This window comes from Echinops telfairi, unplaced genomic scaffold (assembly GCF_000313985.2).
Source record: "Echinops telfairi isolate 266 unplaced genomic scaffold, ASM31398v2 ScPeMD7_7400;HRSCAF=8409, whole genome shotgun sequence".
In the NCBI taxonomy this organism is placed as follows: domain Eukaryota; kingdom Metazoa; phylum Chordata; class Mammalia; order Afrosoricida; family Tenrecidae; genus Echinops; species Echinops telfairi.
The window spans coordinates 6267749-6289724 of NW_022111300.1; the positions used below are offsets into that span (position 1 = coordinate 6267749).

The 21976-nt window shown below is 45.0% G+C and overlaps 1 pseudogene; it reads left to right on the top strand.

Moving 5' to 3' along the window:
- The first annotated feature begins 8896 nt into the window (after positions 1-8896).
- LOC115871656 lies at positions 8897-9925 on the top strand (annotated as a pseudogene).
- Positions 9926-21976: the final 12051 nt, after the last annotated feature.

Sequence of the window (21976 nt, forward strand, 5' to 3'; positions counted from 1 at the left end):
CTTGTTTTTTGGTGCATATTATTATCTCTGCAGATCGATCTAGATAAGATAGGCTGGATGAACAGTCTGGAGGAGAAAGCAATGGGACCAATGGTTCCGGGGGGACATGGAAGAGGGGAAGGTGGGGAAAGGAGGTGGTGTTGACCAACCCAGGGACAAGGGAGCAACAAGTGATCCAAAATTAGTGGCAAGAAGGATGTGAGAGACCTGGTAGGGATTCAGCAAGGGCCATGTAACCGAGAGAAATTACTGAAACCCAAATGAAGGCTGAGTATGATGGTGGGACAAGAGGAAAGTAAAAGGAAATAGAGGAAAGAACTAGGAGGCAAAGGGAATTTATAGAGGTCTAAATACAGGCATGTACATATGTAAATATATTTATATAGGATGGTGGGGAAATAGATCTACCTGTATATATTTATAGGTTTAGTATTAAGGCAGCAAATGGACACTGGACCTCCACTCAAGTACTTACTCAATGTAAGAACATTTTCTATTAAATTGGCTTCCCGACACGATTGCTGAAAACAAATGGGTACATAAGCAAATGTGGGGAAGAAAGCTGATAGTGCCCAGCTATCAAAAGATATAGCGTCTGGAGTCTTAAAGGCTTGAAGGTAAACAAGCGGCCATCTTGCTCAGAAGCAACAAAACACACATGGAAGAAGCACACCAGCCTGTGTGACCATGAGGTGTCGAAGGGCTCAGGTATCAGGCATCAAAGAACAAAAAATTATATCATTTTAAATGAGGGTGAGTGCAGAGTGGAGACCCAAAGTACATCTGTAGGCAACTGGACACCCCCTTACAGAAGGGTCACGGGGAGGAGATGAGCCAGTCAGGGTGCAGTGTATCAACGATGAAACATACAACTTTCCTCTTGTTCTTAAATGCTTCCTTCCCCCACCCCACCCCCACCCCACTATCATGATCCAATTCTACCTTACAAATCTGGCTGGACCAGAGGATATACATTGGTACAGATAGGAACTGGAAACACAGGGAATCCAGGATGGATGATCCCTTCAGGATCAGTGGTGAGAGTGGTGATACAGTTAAAGTTTATTGTGCCAACCTGGCCAATAAACACGTGGGGTTAATTGAAAGGCCGAGAGATAAATGGCTTGGTGAGCCTTGCCTTTCTAGTTCTGGGGTCTCTTGCTTTCTGACAGTCGGACCAGGGTGCAGCTGACTTAGCCCGTTCCCTGCTTTAACTGGTAAGGCTCACTTCCTGCAAGATATACCTAAGGAGAAGCCACATGGACCTACCCTGATGCAGCCCTGGGTGCTGGAGCAGCTGTGTAGAGACCCCTGCCAGCACTGAGATGCTTACACATTCACTGACTCAGCTTTCCTCCTGTAGTCGGCATCATTGTGTTTTGTGAGATGGAGGACAACTTTGTGGATTGGTGTTGGACGTACGGGTTAATGGGTCAATGTTGGACTTGTGGACTTGGGGTGAGCACTGGGTGATATGTTTTCTTGATGCGCACTTAACCTTTATATAAAACTCTCCCTTACACATGAGTTTCTGTGGATTTGTTTCTCTAAAGTACCCAGACTAACACAAGTGGCAATACCTGAAGGGTGGAGGGAAGATGGGGTAGAAAGGGGGAACCGATTACAAGGATCTACATATAACCTCCTCCCTGGGGGATGGACAACAGAGAAGTGGGTGAAGGGAGATGTCAGACAGTGTAAGCTATGACAAAATAATGATTTATATATTATCAAGGGTTCATAAGGGAGGGGGAGAAATGAGCTGATATCAAGGGCTCAAGTAGAAAGCAAATGTTTTGAGAATGATGATAGCAACAAATGTACAAATGTGCTTGACACAATGGATGTATGTATAGATTGTGATAAGAATTGTACGAACCCCCAATAAAATGATTTAAAAAAAAAAGAACAAAATCTGGTACAGATCTGCAATGGAATACTATGCAGCCAGTAAAAGAAAGTCTAGATGGATGCAACCATATGGATGGGGCTTGATGACATTCTACTACATTCTACTGAGTAAACTCCATCAATCACAAAAAAATAATATTTTATGACTCACATTTATGAAAAGTTTTGCCAGAGTGCTCCTGAGAGGCAAGGATGATGAGAATTTGTCTTACATTGGACATATCAGAAGAGAGCAGTCTCTGGAGAAGGACATCAGGCTGGGTAAAGTGGAGGGGCAGTGAAGAAGAGGGAGGCCTCAAGGAGATGGACTGGCACAGTGGCCACACACTGGGCTCAACCATAGGAGCAATTGTGAGGAGGGCACAGGGCCAAGCAGAGTTGCATTCTGTTGGGCACAGGGTCCATATGGGTCAGGGCCAACGCGCTGGCACCTAACAACAACAGCAATGTCTAAACTTCCTCTATCGTGGTCATAGTATATAAAATTACCACATTACATATGTCGGAGCACTTAACTTGATTTTGTTTTTTGTATTGATAATAACGTGTTTGCTATGCCTCCATTTAGACAATAACATATTAAAAGAAAAATTGTCCTCCAAAAGTACCAATTTTATAAAATACTCTCGATTTCAGGTTCTCTCAAATACCACTTAATTGAAGCTCCACAAAAAAGATGATCATTTTATACTAAAACTTCACATATATCCAAGAGAACCCCCTGAAGTGCCCCTTGGCTACCTACCTAAGTCCACGCTTTCTTTCTGAGAATACACCTATATCAAGTCACTCATGCCAAGACCAATGTCAGCCTTCAGCTCTGATTCCAGCCCCTCCCTAAGAGGTCTGCACCAGCAGAGTCAGGTCAACAAAACCCAAAGCCGAAGCATTCACAGAAGCGAAAGAAGAAGAGGGCATGGAGTCAGAGGGCGAGCCTCTGTGAATGAAACCTGACAAAGACTGTCTTTTTAAAAATAATTTCAAAAGAACAAGCTCTAGTCTTATTCAGGGACAGGAACAAGCATTCCTGTTCTCTAGCCTAAAATTACAAGCTATTCATGTGCTTCCATTCTGAATACCATGGACGCGAAATCAAATCATATTACAATCATGAAAATCTTAATTCCCGACTCACTCTTCACTTATTCTACTATTATAAGTCTTTTTAATTAGCCTTTCCTTAAACCATTACAATAATAATTACATACATCTCTCACTCTAAAGGGGATAGCAAAAGCCAACCAATTCATTGTAAACCAAACGATAAAGGCAAGCAAAAGGCAGGCGGTCCCAGCAGCTCACTAAGGCCTGATGTGACTTTAGTTGCAGTGTTTCCACGGGCTGTGGTCCTCCACAGGACAGGATTGCCTCCACGTGGACAAATGTTTGGGACTGAGCTTCATAGCACTCCATCGCATGCCAAATGGCATTCCTGTCGGGGGTTCACTGATGAATGGGACAGTTGCTACACCAAAGAAATGGAAGCAGATATGTGGATTCCTCCCCTTCCCTGTCTCCTGACGCGTCTCCACAGTTGGCATTCCCTCTTTGTTGGATCACTGCCACTGCCATTGCCAGAGTCAATGGCAACTCATAGCAACCCTACAGCACAGAGTAGAACTTGCTCTGTGAGTTTCTGAGGCTGTGACTCTTTACAGGAGTAGAAGTCCCATCTCTCTCCCAAGTGTTTTGGGAATACAATGCCATCATTGTTTTGAGGCACCAAGAGCTCCTTGTTCACGTACACTGGCTTCTCCTTTCCCTCCTTCTTTCATTCCTGCCTTCTTCCATCTAAAGGTGCCCTGGTGGCAGAGCGGCTCCTGCTGGGCTGCTAACTGTACATAAGCACCAGCTCTGTGGGAGGAAGACCCGGCTTTCGCCTCCTGTGGAGTCTTTGAAGAGCCCTAACACCTCTGTCGTTCCAGTGCAGTCTTGGGCCATCGGCTCACCTCTCAGGGCCTTGATTTCCTCATATGAGGGGACACAGGGATGGCATTTTGAGATGTTGTCCAAGGTTTCTCTTCTGCTTCCTTGTGTGGTTTCCCTGTTCCTCATTATTTGGGAGGGAAAAGCTGTTCACTCCTTCAGCAAGCAGGACAGGACCACCGCTTTCAGGGTTCACGGGCCGAGGGAGGATGCAGATGGCTCAGCCAGGGGAGCTGATGAAGCAGTGGCTGGCCTGTCTCTCCACCTGAGATAAACTTGCCTCCTGTTCCCTGACTAAAGCTGCAGAAGACAGCAGTCTGCAAACTTATCACTTACTTCCTGTTCCCAGTCTCATCCTCCCCTCTCATCTGTGAAGAACTTGGCTGATGTGTTCATGCTTCTTTGTAAACCTTCGAATTGTGAACTGTCCCTCTGTGTGCAACCTGTCACATGTTGCAGGCTGTGTGCAGGGAAGTATTTAAGCCTACCCCTCATTAAAGCTCTGGGCGCTGGAGTGTCTTAGTGCCAAACTTTTATCTGTCTCTTTTGTATATAAGTTTTCTCCTTGCAGATCGTACCCTCTCAAACCTGTGCAATTTGTAAGATAAGGGCCAGTCTCTACATTATCTTACAAGTATTTAGACCATCATAGGATCCCAAACTTATCTGGCCTACCAAAAAAAGTTCATAACCAGAATAAAGTATAGGTATCTGCTTTTGCAGCACTCCGGATTGTTCCAGCATCCCCACCCACTTTGGGAAATAGGATTTAGCTCCAAAATAAGGTTCCATCAGTTCTGTTCTTGGGAGGAAGATAAATATATTGAAATCAAAGAAACCGTTGTTCACCTGTGAGTTTCAAATTAAGGGGCTTTTTCTTTATAGGCTAGAACAGATGAAATATCTTGAAAGCAAAGAAATTTTACTTCAGCAGCCAGGGGGATTGAGAGAGAATATATTGACCTCCTAAGAGATTAAGATCTTAAAGAATTCAACATAGAGCTGATATCTTTAACTAAAAAACAGGAACAAAGGTAGGATGGAATTAAAAAAATTTTTTTCTTTACATTAAAAAAATAATGTTTGGGAAAGAAGAGCCAGCAGGGATATAGTTTGGGTCTCTTGGACATTCCCCAATGGTCCCCCACATGGATCAAAAAGCTCGAAGAGAAGCCCCACGTGATCTTGGGTTCATCAGTCCCTGCAGCTACATGAGAGGCCTCCAGCCTGGCATCCTGACAGCCAACCAGACTTGGAACTTGCCAGTCTCTACCACTGCATGAGCCATTTCCTTGAGATAAATCTCTCTGTATATGTAACTATCACTGGTCATCTAGAGAACCTAAGACAAAGGATGACTGAAACCTTCTATCTCTGTCACTGAACCAGAGAATTAAAAGAGCAACAGGGTGGGAAAGAACTGCCACAGCAAATGCACTCAAGATCCGAAGGAAAGGTGCAGGCCACTGACAGCTCCCAGATTTGACAGACTATATGGCAGGCCACTGGCACAAGTCCCGAGAATCGGGAGGTCAGGTGATGAGCTAGTTGCAGGTTCCAGATCCGGCAAAAAGCAAGTGAGTTTTGCCAAAGAGCCTACGTATATATTAAAACAAACCGCGCCACTTAGGAAAGTCCTGTTCAATCATTTGGCTGTGAACAGATCTCATCAGAGAAGCGGTTGCATTATTTCAGTTCTCAGAGAGGATAACTACATCGTAACTGCCAAGCCACTGAGAGTCGTGGCCTAAGCTGACACACAACCTTAGCCATGCCATCCCCTAAAATAACCAAGCCAGTTGCTGTCAAGTCCATTCTGACTCTTGGCGACCCCAGGTCCGGTATATTGGTGCTCTAGAAAGGGTTTTAACGGCAATTTCTCAGGAGCAGAGCATCCTTCTGCTTCTATAGGTAAAATGGCACCTCTAGGTTAATTCAAACTTAGCCAAGTGCTTAACAATCTGTGCTGTTGCCGCTAGTCATCCCAGGCACATACTATGTCTAAATGGGTGACCAGCGCTACAGATTGACAAAGGACCCTGAACAGAAATCAAGGTGGTATAAACACACCTGCAACCCGAAGATTAAGGGCGAAATTACACGGAGTGTGAAGAAGCAGAGGACAGCTGTACCAAGAGTATTGCTCTATCAGTAGGCGGGCTAACATTTTCTTACTACTTCAATGCCCTACTTGCTCTATTAAGATATGTATTATTCTTGAGACCTGTGTCTGACGTTGTCAGTGGATATTACAATAGATTTTGCTTAACTGCCAACTCCCACTGTGTAAATGATGTCCAGTCACATAAGGACTTAATCTGTGCAAGTCAATAATCCATGTATTACGATTTGTAGTTCACCTACACTTGTTTAATCTCTTTCAATTGTGTTGTAAATACATTACCATGGGCTAAATCAAGGACACTATCAACAAAAGGACTTTATGCTCTAGGGAGATACTTGATAAGATAATCTGTCATAAAATAACATTGATGTGTCAAAGGGGAACAAGAGGTAGATAGAAAACATAGATTTAAAAAAAAAAAAAAGAAAACATAGATTTAGGAATGGATTTGGGGCTCACACTTAATCCTAGCTCCAATCTAAGAATAATTAGTTCTTACAACATGGTCCTGGCTCCATACATGCCCTTATGAAGAAAACATGAAAGATATGGGTGCTATAACAAAAAGTAGTGAAGAAATGTGTGCCCAGTTATCAGGAAGAATAGCATCTGTATTAGTCTAGGTACTTTAGAGAAACAAATCCACAGCAACTCATGTATAAGAGAGTTTTATGTAAAGAAAATGTCCATCATGAAAACATCCCAACCCAATGTTGCCCAAGCCCACAAGTCCAACATTAACCCATTTACCCAACACCAGTCCACAAAGTCCTCCACCTCACAAAACAGAGGCAATGATGCCGACTGCAGGAGGAAAGCTGAGTCAGTGAACAAACAAGCATCTCAGCACTAGCAGGGCTCTCCACACAGCTGCTCCAGCACCCAGGGCTGCATCGGGATAGTTCCATGTAGCTTCTCCTTGGGGATGTCTTATAGGAAGTCAATCTTGCAAGCTGAAGCAGGGGACTGCTAAGGCAGCTGCACCCAGTGCAACCATCACAAAACAAGAGACCCGAGAGCTAGCAAGGCAAGGCTTCACCACCCATTTATCCCTCTGCCTTTCAATTAGCCCCACATGTGATTATAGGCCAGGCTGGCACAATTAACTAACTCAGCATCTGTGCTCTTAAAGGCTTGTTTTCAAAGAAGCAGCCATCTAAGTGAGATGCCAACTAAGCCCACATGGAAAAAGCACACCAACATCCGTGATCCAAGGATTATAAATGACATAATCCAAATGAGAAGGGGAGAATGGTACCAGAGCTTAACACTGAGATTCTGGTTTGCAGGAGGCTACAGATGACAGTGGAAGCCCAAAATACATTTACAGGATCCACACGTGGAGTAAGCTCCAAGTGATTCCTCTCTGACCATAAGTGAGGGATGTAAATAACCTGGTTACCAGACAGAGAGTATTGTAGAGATACTATTTAATCTACTAGCTAATTATAGTAGATTCAGATGATAAATCTGACTAGAATGACTAAAACCTTGTCACTTGATCTCCCTTTTGACACACTTTGAGCTTGATCTGGTTTTTAATATTTTCTGGGGTTTTCCCCTCCCCCAAAATTGGGGCTTATCTCTCTTGTATTTTGTTATCGTTGGTAGCATTCTTGACTCTCTGTCACGTATCCTCCTGTGTTTCTCAGTATGTGAGACCCCGGTTGGGTGAATCCATAGAGACAACTAGAACAAGGGCACGTGGGGATGGTAATGAGATGGTATCGAGGAGTACAAGAAGGAAGAAAATGTTTTGAGAATGATGATGGCAACATATGTACACAGGTGCTTGACACAATGGATGGATGGATGGGTTGTGATAAGAGATGTATGAGTCCCCAATAAAATGATTTTTTTTAAAAAGAAGAAAATGATTGTGGTAGCGATTGTACAACACAGCTTTACATGAATGAATTAGTGAATGGTATGATGTTTGGATTATATCCTAATAAAATGATTTTTTTTTAAAGAAAAAAAGAAATCGAGAAGGTAGTTGTGTTTTCTGAAGAAGAACAGACAAGAACTAACTCCTTAATTCCAGCAGGGATTTCTCGGTCTCTGAGTCAACACTCTTAGTAAAGTATTGCATGTCCTCCCAGCACTGTATTTGGAAGACATTTGAGGAGAAAGGAAGCAAAATATAAAAATAATAGTTTGTCTTTCCATGCTTATTCAAGACAACCCAGGGGCCAAATTCAGCCCACTCTTTTTATAAATGAAATTGTATTGGCACACGACCATGCTCACTTGTTTATGTGCCGTCTCTGGCTGTGTTTGTGCTGCAGAGGCAGACTTGAGTAGCTGTGATAGAAACAGTGTGGCCTGAAAACCTCTTTGCCGAAAATGCTTGCTGACCTCTGGCTGGGCAATAATACCTTATCCTTCAGCAGTGCTTATCAAGTATTTTGCCTATAAGAGCCTTTGTTTCGGAAAGATGATGCCTATGGATTAGGGAAATCTGGTTGCTGTTTCTCTCCTTTTCCAACTGAGGCAGTGGAGTCTCCGCGGTGTTATGGCAGCAGGCACTGAGCAGCAGAGTAGGTGTGGTATGCAGCCCTGGTCTTTAACCCTGGTCTGCCACGGGTCTCCCAATCATCATGTAACTGGCATTCTGAACATGACCTGGAAAAAGCCTTAGAGGCACTCGTCTTAAGGATCTTTTCAATAACCACCCTTCAGAATAATGTGTAGAGCAAGTTAGTTCATAATTACCCAAAATTGGAAACAACCAAGATGTCGGTGAGTAAACAAACTGATTGTCATAAAATACAATCTCATTTAGCAGGAAAGAAAGAAAAAAGAATATCAAGCCATAAAAAGACATGGCAGAATTGTCAATGCATGTTACTGCTTGAAATAAGGCCATTTGAAAAGAAACTCTATGGTAGGCTTGCAATTAGATGACATTCCAGAAAAAGCCTAATTATAGAGATGGGGCTGGGGGGCTTAGCGGTGGAGGCGGGGCCACATACACACTGCAGACCATGCTGGACATGTCATCTGCATTCTCGGACTTCCAAGGTTCAAGCATCCCGTCTTGCCCAGCGTGGTCACTTTTCCTGGAACTGCTCCCCAGAGACCTCCTCATCCAGAACTGATTTGTTGGTGTCCTTGAATCTGACATCAAATAGTCACCGGTTGACATCACGGTCCCCTTTGATTCCGGGTTTGAAGGCCTCAGGGAAGCGGCTGTCTTGGTGTCTTGGTGTCCGTGCCAGGTTCCCCGCTGCGGCTTGCCACGTCGCAGCTGGCTTTTCTGCTGAATCCACGATTGTGGCTGCAACATTACAACTCCAGCGCCCTCGGTGAAGCGGAGGGCTTCCACCTGCTGGTAAGTGGCACTACAGCGTTCATCAGCCGGAAGAGTTTGGAAGGGAAACGGGATCTGGTGCAAAGTGCTGCTGGGCAGTTTTCAGACAGGGTAAAACCTAACGGAGACCTGCTCTCTTCTGAGGAAAAGTCTGCTTTCCCGAAGTCTCTGGACTACGATCAGCCCATCAACTATAACACAGAGACAGCGGTGCTGTCCTTAAAAAGGGGTGCCACAAAGGTGTGGACGTGGCCTACAGGTCTAGTGGGGGAAGACTGTTGAACTTGGCAGTAGGTACATTGCCCATCAAAGGACTCTGGGTTATAGTTGGATTTATCGCTGGCTACCAAATCTCTATTGGTCTTTTGCCTGTTAAGGTGCAAACGTTTCCAGGCAAACTGCTAAAAAAAAAAAGTCTGCCAACATCCAGGCCTTCTTTCAGAATCATTACCTTTCTAAATCTGAGGCAGCTATCAATCACTTGCTCAAGATGTGTAAAAACAGAGATCTGGTCATGTGAGGTGAACCTTGGAAAGTTGTCGCCAGAGGGCAGGATTCTATATTTTACACTGCAGATTATATGTACCTGGGGGAAAATAACTGGACATTTTGTCACTGAATTACTTCACTCTGTCAACACGATAATGTGAAAGCAGAGCAATTCAATAAACCAAAAGAAAACAAAATCCAGCATGTTATGCCCCAGAATTGCTAAAAATCAATGTATTTTTACTTGGTAATGGATACATGTATTTCCTAAAACAAGAATAATGAATCAGTTTCTCTTCTTTTGCCCCTCAGAACAAGCATGCTAATAAATCTTCCCTGGATCGCTAAGAAGTAAAAACAAACAAACAATACAAATGGTAGAGTTAGAAAAATAGATCAGTGGTTACTAGGGAGGTGGGATGGATGAATATATTGATGAAGCATGGGGTTTTTTTAGGACAGTAAGACTAAATAAAACTGCATACAACTGTATGATACTGTAGTAGTAGATTGTGATGTAGTGTAATGACCTTCTAGCCATAGACTCCCACACAATGATCGTGTTGGATTATTTAAATGAAGTGTTTGTGGCCCACCAAGGGACTTGGATAGCCTACTAATAATACAAACAAGATGCAGACAACCCTGGCAAGGGTATATGCAAATAAGGTATATGGAACCCTAACAAAGGATTGGTCAATTTTACCATCCTATAGGCTTAAAGAGAGCCAATCCCAGAAGCTGAAAGAGCGAACTTTATTACCACCCAGAAAAAGGTGCCAGAAGTTAATTGAGTCCTTTGAAGACTGGTCTCTGTGCTGAGAACCTAGACCCAGCAACAGAGAACAAGAAATATACTAGTGACAGCAAGAAGCATCAGTAGAGAAATGGTGGCAGGAGACCAGAGGGATATAGTGAAGTGCACAATTCATGAAACAAGAAATCGAAGTGCTTTGTAGTAGGGTCCTCTGGGCAGATAATTTAGGCGGTCAGAAGAACCCAGAAAGGAATGCATACAGGGATGGACATGTGCCGACCTAAGTTAACTTTGGAAATGACTGAGGTCTGCAAGACTAAGTTAAAAGGAACTAGATTTAAGAAATGTATTGTAGTTACTAAAGTCATTTCCTTCAGCATATGTGTTGACAATTCTGATATTGCTACAAATGTATACTGAAGGGGAACAATTAAAGAAATGGTGGCAAGTGGTGGGAGCCAGGTTTCTCATTCCTGGAGTGGAAATTTATGAGGGGAGGTGGCTAGAATGGCCATTTGGTGATGAAATTAGATATGGAGCTATTGATGTGAGTTCGTGTTTAGCTGAATATAAATACAATGGTTATATATAAAAATATTTGTAGATGTGTGTATATACACAAGTTATCATGCAAACATATATTTCTCTGCTCTGTCAGCTGAGAAGACCTAAACATAATACCCCAGTAACCATCACCCATCCCAGCACCTAGAGCCTGATTTTGAATGCCGTTCTCCAACAAGAGGAACCAAGGACCCTTGGAGAAATGACGGATTCTAAGAATGGGGGCAGGGAACCCATCAGATGAGCTTAGCGCCAGGAAGTAAAGGAAGGCCCCAAACAAAATAAGCACGGTGATAGAAGGGTGTGAGAGGAGCACAGGAACCAACAGACAGAGCCACCACTGACCCAAGCTGTAAGAACTTGACTATAACCCAACGTATACAATGAATAGTCATGTCTGTGTTAGGCCAGGCTGACGAGAGAAACACATCCAGTGACACTCATCTGAGTACAAGGGAGAGCTTGACAACAAGAAGTAGGCCTACACAGGAAATAAGCCTCCGGTGATTTCCCTCTGTGATAGTTAAGGTTTATTTGCCAACCTGGCCGATAAACACATGTGGGATTAATTGAAAGACAGAGATAAATGGCTCAGTGAGCCTTACCTTTCTTGTTCTTGGGTTTCTTGTTCTCTGATGGTCAGACCAGTGTGCAGCTGCCTTTGCTAGTTCTCTGCCTCAGCTGGCAAGGCTCACTTCCTGCGAGACATCCCTGAGAAGAAGCCACCTGGACCTACCCTGATGCAGCCCTGGGTGCTGGAGCAGCTGCGTGGAGACCCTGCCAGCACTAAGATGCTTACATGCTCACAGATTCAGCTTTCCTCCTGCAGTCGGCGTTATTGCATGTGTTTTGCAAGTTTGAGAGGACTTCTTTCGTAGATCAGTGTTGGATATACGAGCTAATGTCGGACTTATGGGCTTGGACTGGACTGGGTTGGAATGCTTTCTTAAAGTCCACTTATCCTTTATATATAACTCTCTTATATATGAATTTCTGTGGATTTGTTTCCCTAGTCTACCCAGACTAACACACCCTCGATCCAGACTAGAGGGATGGGAGGATGGTGGTTACTGGAGCGAGTGCATTGGAGAGATGACAATAGAAGATCAAAGGGATAAACCTGACTTGAACGGTTACAACCTTGTCAGTTGATTCCCCCTCTGATTCACGTTAGGCCTGATCTGGTTTTCAGCATTTTCTATATTTTTTTGGTTTTTTGCTGGTTCATATTAGGGTTTATCTCAGATGTATTTGGTCATTGGCGGGGAGGGGGTGTCACCCTCTTGAATTTTTGTTACATATTTTACTGTCTTTCAGTAGATGAAACCCAGCATGGATGAACCAATAGGGACAGCAAGTCGTACAAGTGGCTGGTGGGTACAGTGGGAGGGGTGGTAAAAGGGAGCTGATACCAAGGAGTTCAATAAGAAAAAGAATGTTGAAACTGAATGTGGTAGCAATTGTACAATACTGCTTAATGTGATTGAATTATGAAACGATATATCTGTATTAGCCCCAAATAAAATGGTTTTCTTGGGGGGGGGGTATTTGGGGGGGGGGGGGGGGGGGGACTGTTCCAGGGTTCACGGCCCGAGGGAGGATGCTGATGGCTCAGCCAGGGGAGCTGATGAAGCAGTCAGTGGCTGGCCTGTCTCTCCACCTGAGATAAACTTGCCTCCTGTTCCCTGACTAAAGCTGCAGAAGACAGCAGTCTGCAAACTTATCACTTACTTCCTGTTCCCAGTCTCATCCTCCCCTCTCATCCGTGAAGAACTTGGCTGATGTGTTCATGCTTCTTTGTAAACCTTCGAATTGTGAACTGTCCCTCTGTGTGCAACCTGTCACATGTTGTAGGCTGCGTGCAGGGAAAGTATTTAAGCCTACCCCTCATAAAGCTCTGGGCTCTGGAGTGTCTATACTGCAGGGACCCTCGTGTCCTAAACTTTTGGCTGCCCCTTTTGCATATACGTTTTCTCCTGCAGATCGTACCCTCTTGAAGCCATATGTAATGTAAGGTAAGAGCGGTCTCTACACGATCTTCCATCCCAGCCTAGTCCAACTCAAGTCCGTAAGTGCAATGCTAGCACGCAAGTTCCTCTGCAGACGCACTTCACAGCAGACTGGTGACTCAGAGAGGTGACCTGGGAAGCATAAAGATCACCGGCAGTGAGTGCAGCGCCCGTGGATCCAAGGTCGGTGGAAGCATGGCAGGTATTGGCAGCTCTCAGGTTGGCAGCAGAGTCCCAGCAAACAAGACAAACGGGCAGAGAGAGAGAAAGGCTCCCAGTTTCTCCACTTAAAATTAGGCCACACGTCCAACGAGTCTCATCAGACTGTGTGACCTGATTGACAGGTTGGATTCTAGCCCGATACTTTGATACATCTTTACGCTAACATAAAAATCTAAGGACCCAACTATTTCAATACCAAAAACCAAAAAGCACTTAACTCACTGCCATCAAGTTGATGCTGACTCATATCCTACAGGACAGGACAGAACTGCCCCTGTGAGTCTCTGAGGCTGTACCTCTTTACAGGTGTAGTAGAAAGCCTCACCTTTCTCTTGGGGAGCAGCTGGTGGTTTCAAACCTCGGCCCTTGCAGTTAGTAACCCAACATGTAACCACGATGCCACCAGAACAATACAGATACCAGTAAATGGGGGGAAAGAGATAAGTGTTCCATAAAGAAGAATCCCAAATAATTTCTGTAGTTACTCCACTTCAAGGAGAGGGCGCCCAGCTGTATATTCCTTAGGTGTGGCTGTGCACAGTTCGTTTCTTCCAAAGCATACAAAATTGAAATCATGTTTGCAGTGGAGAACCTGACAGATACTACCTTAGGCAGGTGATCAAAGCCAATATGAAGTTATAAAACATGTTGGTAGCATGTGTCCTGATATGATGGAAATGGTATTTCTGTGATCTGTCTCCCAGACACCCATGACCCCAGTCTAATCATGAGGGACATATCAGACAATTTTCAATAAAGGGACATCCTAAAAAATACCTGACCAGTATTCCTCAAAACTGTCAAGTCATCCAAAACAAAGAAATCACCACAGCCACAACAAGCAACCTAGGGCAACATGACAGCTACAAATAAGGCTGGGGGCTAGATGGGACCCTGGATCAGACACGGGACACTGGGAGCAAGCTAAGGAAATCTCCATAAAGCATGGACTTCATTTAAGAACAATATACAAGCATCAGTTCGCTGCTCAGAATAAATGCATCACACTATTATAAGATGCTAATCCGATTGGTATTGGTTTAGGGTTGACGGGAACCCTCTGCATTAACTTCTCAGCTTTTCTGTAAAGTGCTCTCCTATGTTCAAAAATGAAGGTCACGAGAGCTAAGTGGCTACACTGGATACGAAATGATGCTGCAGGACAATGGAGCAAACCCCGGGGTGTTCCCCCTTCTGCCCACAGAAGCCATGCCCTCTGCACCTGTCAAAAACCATTCGCAGCTCACCAGTCGCCTTCATTAGCATCTGTCTTCACAGAATCTGGGCTAGAGCAGAAGCAGCGCGCCGTAATCATCAGAGGTCAAGTTCCATTCGCTCTGAGATGGATTTGCTGGTCAAAGTCACAGAACTTGCATGAAAATGTAGCCATCCGATTACTTTATGTCCATGTGCATGGACAGCTTTTTCGTAGGAAAGAAAACCCCATCCCCAGTACTATTTCTGTCCAGAAATTGCCACCTTCAGCTAGATCTATATGGAGCTCTGGTGGTGTAGTGGTTACACGTTGGGCTGTTACCCATATGGGCAGCAGTTCAAAACCAGCAGCCACTCAGCAGGAGAAAGACTGGGCTTTTTTTCCTTAAAAAAAAAATCATTTTATTAGGGGCTCATACAACTCTTATCACAATCCATACATACATCAATTGTGTAAAGCACATTTGTACATGCATTGCCCTCATCATTCTCAAAACATTTTCTCTCCACTTAAGCCCCTGGCATCAGCTCCTCATTTTCCCCCCTCCGTCCCCGCTCCCCCTTCCCTCATGAGCCCTTGATAACTTATAAATTATTATTTTTGTCATATCTTACACTGTCCGACGCCTCCCTTCACCCACTTTTCTGTTGTCCGTCCCCCAGGGAGGAGGTTATATATAGATCCTTGCAATTGGTTCCCCCTGGGCTTTTTTTCTACACTCAGTAAACTGTTACAGTCTCATAAACCCACAAAGGGTCTCTATGAGTCAGCATGGACTCCCTGGCAGTGAGTTGAGTGGGGCTAGATCTATATGGGTCCTACCTGATGGGCCATGTATGGTATATCTCACAAACCCATAATGCACATGCTGGCAGATTTGAATCAAGGGATAAATTTAGCTTGGCCACAGCTAGAATACTTAATACTGCAAAGATGTTCAAAAGACAAAATTCAGAAGTGTAAGATATGAAAATAATAATTTATAATTTATCAAGGGGGTCACGAGGATAGGAGGAGTGGGGAGGGAAAATCGAGGAGCTGATCCCAAGGGCTCAATAGAAAGTAAATGTCTAGAAAAGAATGATGGCAACATATGTGCAAATACGCTTGCTACAATTGATGTATGGATTGTTATAAGAGCTGTAAGAGCCCCCAACCAAATGATCTTTTAATAAAAAGTTTTTAAAAATAAAGAAGTGAGGAGGATGTGAAAATCAATGTGCAACTTATTGTGAACAATGGGGGGAGAAAAGTGTGTTTTTATCAGACCAGCACCAACAGCAAATTTTATGTTGATTTAAACATTTGTTGAAAGGCCAGGGCAATCAAAAGTTCTTCTCAGACAGGAGCCTAAGCCTAAAAGCCCACCGGCGGGTGAGGCAGCAGTTGTGAAGGCTCTCACAGACACCCCGCAAAGGTGGCAAACGCCAGTCGTGGCTGCTTACTCATTGCTGTTGTTCTGAGTCCGCTGGTCCTTCCAAGTGTGCCAATAAACACTCTAGCATTAAATCAAGACGGAGCCATTCAACCCGAGTTGTGAGTCCTTCAGCCAGGCTGTCTGAAGGTCAGGACCAAGAGGGAGCAAAAACGGTGGAGACAGTGAAAGGCTGGTCGGTTTTCTGGCCGTATCTTCAGAGCCTCGCATTCCACGATTAGGTGAAGAGGCCACAGCACTTCTGGGTCCATGCAGGCCCCCAGGAACATTCCAGGAGACTTTGTCTCTGGCCAACCAATCCCGGGAGAGAAAAATGAAGGAGTGGAGGGAAAGCAATTTTTCCTATTAAGGTGCCTTAGACTACTGTCAACACTGAAGTTTTATTCTGCTTCCTGGGGCTTTGGATCATTTATCGGGATAAGGTACACGGGATCATGTAAAAACTAAAGTAATCTGGTCCCTTATAAAAACATTCAACTCACTCATGTGTGGAGCAATAATGTGTAAAAGGGACACTGCATCCAAATTGTAGCCATGTGTCGCTTGGCTCTTTTATTTGGGGAAGGAAAATAGTGAAGTGCTCGGGATTACATTTCTCCTGTCGTCCTGATGCTGAGGACTAATGAGTTCCTGCTGGTGACATGGGCTGGGGTAGGCAAGCGGAGAGGTGGCTTGGTGCCCTTCCAAAGCCGTGTGTGAGCCTTCACCACGCGAGTCACAGCTGAGTGGGAGAGACATTTGGAACCTTGCTGAAACAGGGCACCGTATCATGTGGTAACACAGCCTTCCCCCTGAGATCTCTCAGCAGTTCTCAAACATGAATTCACTTGAGCAGCTTGACCCCAGGGAGAAAGGCACAGGTTTTCATTTGTATGTTCACCCAACATTCCTGTATTCAACAACATAGAGCCCACTTGGCATGACCCACATCTTGTGCCAGGGTTTGGGGGTCTCTCTTGGGTTCTCTAGAATTCAGGGCCCATGAAGCAGCCTTCAGTTCCCTTCTCAACCACCCATTCGAGATGGTACTGTCTCTGGGTCAGGACATTAGGCAGTTGAGGCTACTTGCCTACCGAGGTGACCCAGAACTCCATCCCTGAGAAACCTGAGTCTTCAAGCCATATCTGGTATCATTGCCCATTTTCTGCTATCCCAGAGCATGGAAGCCTCAAGAAATGTCCCAGCAAGTTTCCTGGATTCCAGTTGCATCCCTCCTTGACACTTTGTAGGAGTAACCCTGGCTCCCCAGAATCGTTATTTTAACCCACCACGATACTAATTCTTTAACAGTTTCTCCACTGACTGGAGGAGCCTGGGAAGACCTGGAGGTAGGCACAGCTGCAAGTCCAGTGACTGCCTGCTTGGTGCTATGGGAGCCAGGAGAAGGGCACAGCCTAAAGTTGCAAGTCCTAAAGCCTTAGAAGCAGTGATTGTAAGCAAGTTCAAATCTGCTTCTGCCCCTGGGTTCCTTACCAATGAATCCTAGTTATAGAGGACTTAGGACCACACACAGGCCAATGCAGAGACTGCACGCTGGAGGACAACACCCTAACCCTATAGATTACTGACACCCCACCCCGCCAGCCAGCACTCTAGCTGCCAAGAGATTTCCCATGATCCCATTAGATGAGCTCCTTCGGGGGGACAAAGTTTATGATGAGTAAGTTTCGTGGTCATGTGCCCACTGTAGCATGTTGTGCAGGAAGCCAATACTGTCAGATCAGGTATTCGATTAGCCTTTGGATGGCGGAACTGCCGGAGACCCCGTAGGCAATCCTAGAGTAGGTATCAAATTGAAATGGCTATCAATCTCCCCTCTCCCCCCGGGACTGTTCAGGTCTCCTGAAGAAATGGTGTGATTTTAATGGCCCAGCGTGTTACTTGTCTACGTCCACAGGAAGATCCACCCTGTCTAATTCGTTGTTGAAAGCCTCTTCAGCAGAAGTAGTTCTCCAGCGGCCATTTGCGCGAGACAAAGATGTGCTTTGTGCTCAAAACCATAGGCTCATCCTAATGCCTCTTCCTTGTCATCGGTGATCTCTGTGAAAGGGTCTTTCAACTCCCAAAGGGGTCACCACCCACAGGTTGAGAACCGCTGTCCTAGGGTCTCCCAATCCAGTTCCTTCTAGATCTTGACCAAGCAGCCAAGTCAGTCAACATAGCTGTGGAGCCCAACTCTGTGTGTAGCACAGGCCACTTCTCCCTCTTTGGCAAGAGAACAAACAAGGGTGTCGCTTGCATGTCCACCCACTGCAAGTATATTTCCTCGCCACTCGGCAGTGAGGCACCTCTGAGAGAGGCTGGCTAGCTTTCCTACAGAGATGTGGTTGGAGTGATGCTTGTGGGCCCTTCAATCTGTGCTTTCCTCTAGTGACCCGCCCTGTCAAAACAGAGACCATTGCTAAACTAAGAAATGCAGTTTCTCCTGCAAGTTTCTTGCTCAGTGTGTGGTCCCTACTATTTCAACAGCTAGCCAGTACCTGCCACTTCTTTAGAGAAGATCAGAAATCTGTGTGTGTGTGTGTGTGTGTGTGTGTGTGTGTGTGTGAACTTGATTTAGTTCAAGTGTAGTACGCACCAGACCTCATTTGACCCAGGCTTCAGAGGCACACTTTAGGATGTGGTTGTTAGTGCCCGGTTGAAAGCCATTGCTATAGAACAGCGGTTCTCAACCTGTGTCGCAACCCCTTTGGGGGGGTCAAACAACCCTTTCACAGGGGTCGCCTGATTCACAACAGTAGCAAAATGACAGTTATGAAGTAGCAACGAAAATAATGTTATGGTTGGGTGGTCACCACCACAGGAGGAACTGTATTAAAGGGTCACAGCATTAGGAAGGTGGAGAACCACTGCTATAGAAGAAAGAAAGGTCGCAGTCTGGTTTAAGTCAGTCCTGGCCTAAAACTGTGGTCTAGCCAGCTGAGAGACTGGTACCCCTAGGAGAATAGTTGAGAAATAGATTTTCCCCCCAGGGATTTAGAACTCACTACATGCATCAAAGTGTTGAGTGACTAGTTTCACTTATTTTTTCTCTAAAATTTCACATGATAAGCATTTATTTCCTGAAAACCTGCCCAAAGAGGAATTTTCCCCTTTGAGTTGGAATATTATTTTTAAATGTAAAATGAAGTCTTGATAGCACATATTACCCATGGAGGAAGTTGAAACGTATACTCAGCAACTTAAGTAGTGGCTTCTTTCCCTTGAGAGACTCAGGAGTTTAAAAGAGAACAAGACGTTCCAAAGGCTTTTGAAGTACTTACTTCTCTCTGAGAACCAGCCTTTCTAACTGGATGGAAATGGTCAATCCAGGACAGCTGGCAACTCCAGGTAAAAAAAATGTGCCGATGATTTGTTTTCAGTTGTGTTATTACACCTTTAAAGCCAAGGTTAAAAAAAAAGTAATAAAAATGGCGCCAAGGTTGCAGGTTGGCAGTGCCCTAGAAAAAGAAGAGAAGTGGACACGGCCCACACCTCCTCTTCAGGGAGGCCTCCAGGCAGAACCTGGAGCAAAGCCCCCGGAATAAACACAAAGCAGGCCCCCCTCTGCTGCGCAGAGCTAGCACAACATGCTCAATCCTCACTGGAACCTTCTCTGGGTGTGTATGGATACAAGCACACAGATTTTCTGGGTTGATGCATAAGAATCGTCTCTGTCAAATCCATAATATAGTTTGGAGGATGGGGCACTGTCTGGTTTTGTGATTTAGTTCTAGTGTAGACCTTTCCTTGCAGAGGATCCCCTGGGTGGTGCAAACAGTCAATGCCCTTAGCTGCTCACCTGGAGGCTGGAGGGGCCAGTCGCCCAGTGGTGCTTCCAGAGAAAGACACGAGAGTCAACGTCTGGAAAATCAACCACTGACAACCCGAGGGAGCAGAGTCGTCGCCTGGGACACAAGGATTTGCCACGAGTAGGAATTAGCTCAGTGACAACCTCTGTGGGTTTCCGTGCAGGAGTGTGCTGATGGGAAGTAAGCTATTGTGCCTCAAGAAGCAGATGTGAACTGAACCTGGAACTTAAAAACATTTCCCCCAAATAATGACAGATATTGCTTTTGAAGACACTACGTACATGCTCTATATATGAAGAATTTTTGTTGTTAATAAGTCACATTATTGATAGACTAATAGACAGCTAACTTTTCACTATACAAGGTGTTAAAATGGCTCCAAAGGGTCAAATGAATGCCTGAAGACACAAAGCATGAGCCAGGTCTTTTTTTAAAGGCCAGTCGTTTTAGCAGATGCCAGGCATGCTGAGCGGAGGGGGCTGCTGGGAAGGGAAGAGGACTCTGCTCAGAGTCCTAAAGAATTAGGTCAAAAGCAAATTCACTGCCATCAAGTTGATTCCAACGCACAGCGACCCTAACTAGGGCAGATGACAACGGCTCCAAGGAGGTTTCTGAGATGATGCTCTTTCCAGAAGCAGACAGCCTCCTCGTTCTCCCACGGGCTTGTTGGTGGGTTTGAACTGCCAATCTTGCAGCTAACAGCCCAACACAGAGTTACCAGGCCTCCTTATAGTGAGATCAAGAGGGTCTATACTGAGCCTGGGTTTAGAAAAAGTTGGGATATAAAAAGACTCCTTTGCCTAGCTTTTCTCCCAACCCTACTCCCAGCTTCATCATTCTTATAACTATGAGGAGAATGCACGTGGGTAACAATCGCTGCACTAACGCATAGAAACCCAACCCAAATGAACTGCTGAACTGCTGTCAAGTAGATTCAGTTCTGACTCATGGCAGCCCTATGTCTGTCAGAGTAGAACTGTGCTCGATAAGCTCTTCAACAGTTGATGTTTTGGAAGCAGATCCACAAACCTTCTTCCAAGGCGCTCCTGCGTAGATTTAAACCAACTCTACCACTATTAACAACCTACAATATGCAGATGACACAACGTTCTTGCTGAAAGCGAGGAGGACTTGAAGCACTGGCTGATGCAGATCAAGGATTGCAGCCTGCAGTATAGATTCCATTGCTATGTAAAGAAGACCCAAATCTTAACAACTGGACCAGTTGGTAACTTCATGATAAAGGGAGAAAAGTTTGAAGATGTCAAGGATTTCTTCTTGCTTGGATCCACAATCAATGCTCATGGAAGCAATAATTAAGAGATAAAATGACACATTGCATTTAGGTAAATCTGCTGCACAAGACCTCTCCAGAGTATTGAAAAATAAGGGTGTTACTTTCAGGACTAAGGTGTGCCTGACCCAAGTCATGGTATTTTTCATTGCCTCATGTGCATATGAGAGTAGGACATTGAATACTGAGGACTGACAAAAAAGGTACGCATTTGAACGATGGTGTAGGCAAAGAATGCTGAAAGTTCCACGGACTGCCAAAAGAACAAATCTTTCTGGGAACAAGAACAACCAGACTGCTCCTTAGAGGCAACGATGGCCAGACTTCATCTCACATACTTTGGCCATGGTGTCAGGAGAACCAGTCCCGGGGGGAGAGCATCGTGCTTGGCAAAGTAGATCAGAGGAAGAGGCTGGACAAGATGGACTGACACAGCGGCTGCAACAGTGGGCGCAAATGTGACAACAATAGTGAGGCCGCCACGGAACCTCGTTCTGTTGGACACAAGATTGCTATGAGTCGCAACTGAATCCACGGCACCTGACAGCCACCACTGTGGCAGAAGGGCCCACGAAAAGGTGGATCATGACGGAAAGGCAATAGAAGTTCATGTTTTGCCCGGTTTCAGTGGGGGGGAAATTGTTCTAGTTGTTTGGCTGCTCGCTCCCACGTGGTGATTCCAGAATCCATCCCATTTGTGACTGCACCATTTCCTGGGCCGGGTGATCTTCTGCACGGAGACACTGAAGGAGAACCAAAGATGAGGAGAGCACATTTATTTCTTAAAAACCCCGACTCAACAGTGACATGCAGAACGTACGTGCATGGCTATCCCGACCAGAAAGATGGCAAGAAATGTAGTCCAGCTGTGGGCGGAGGAAAAAGAGGAAATGGATTTATGGTGAACGGCCAGCGCCAGCTGCC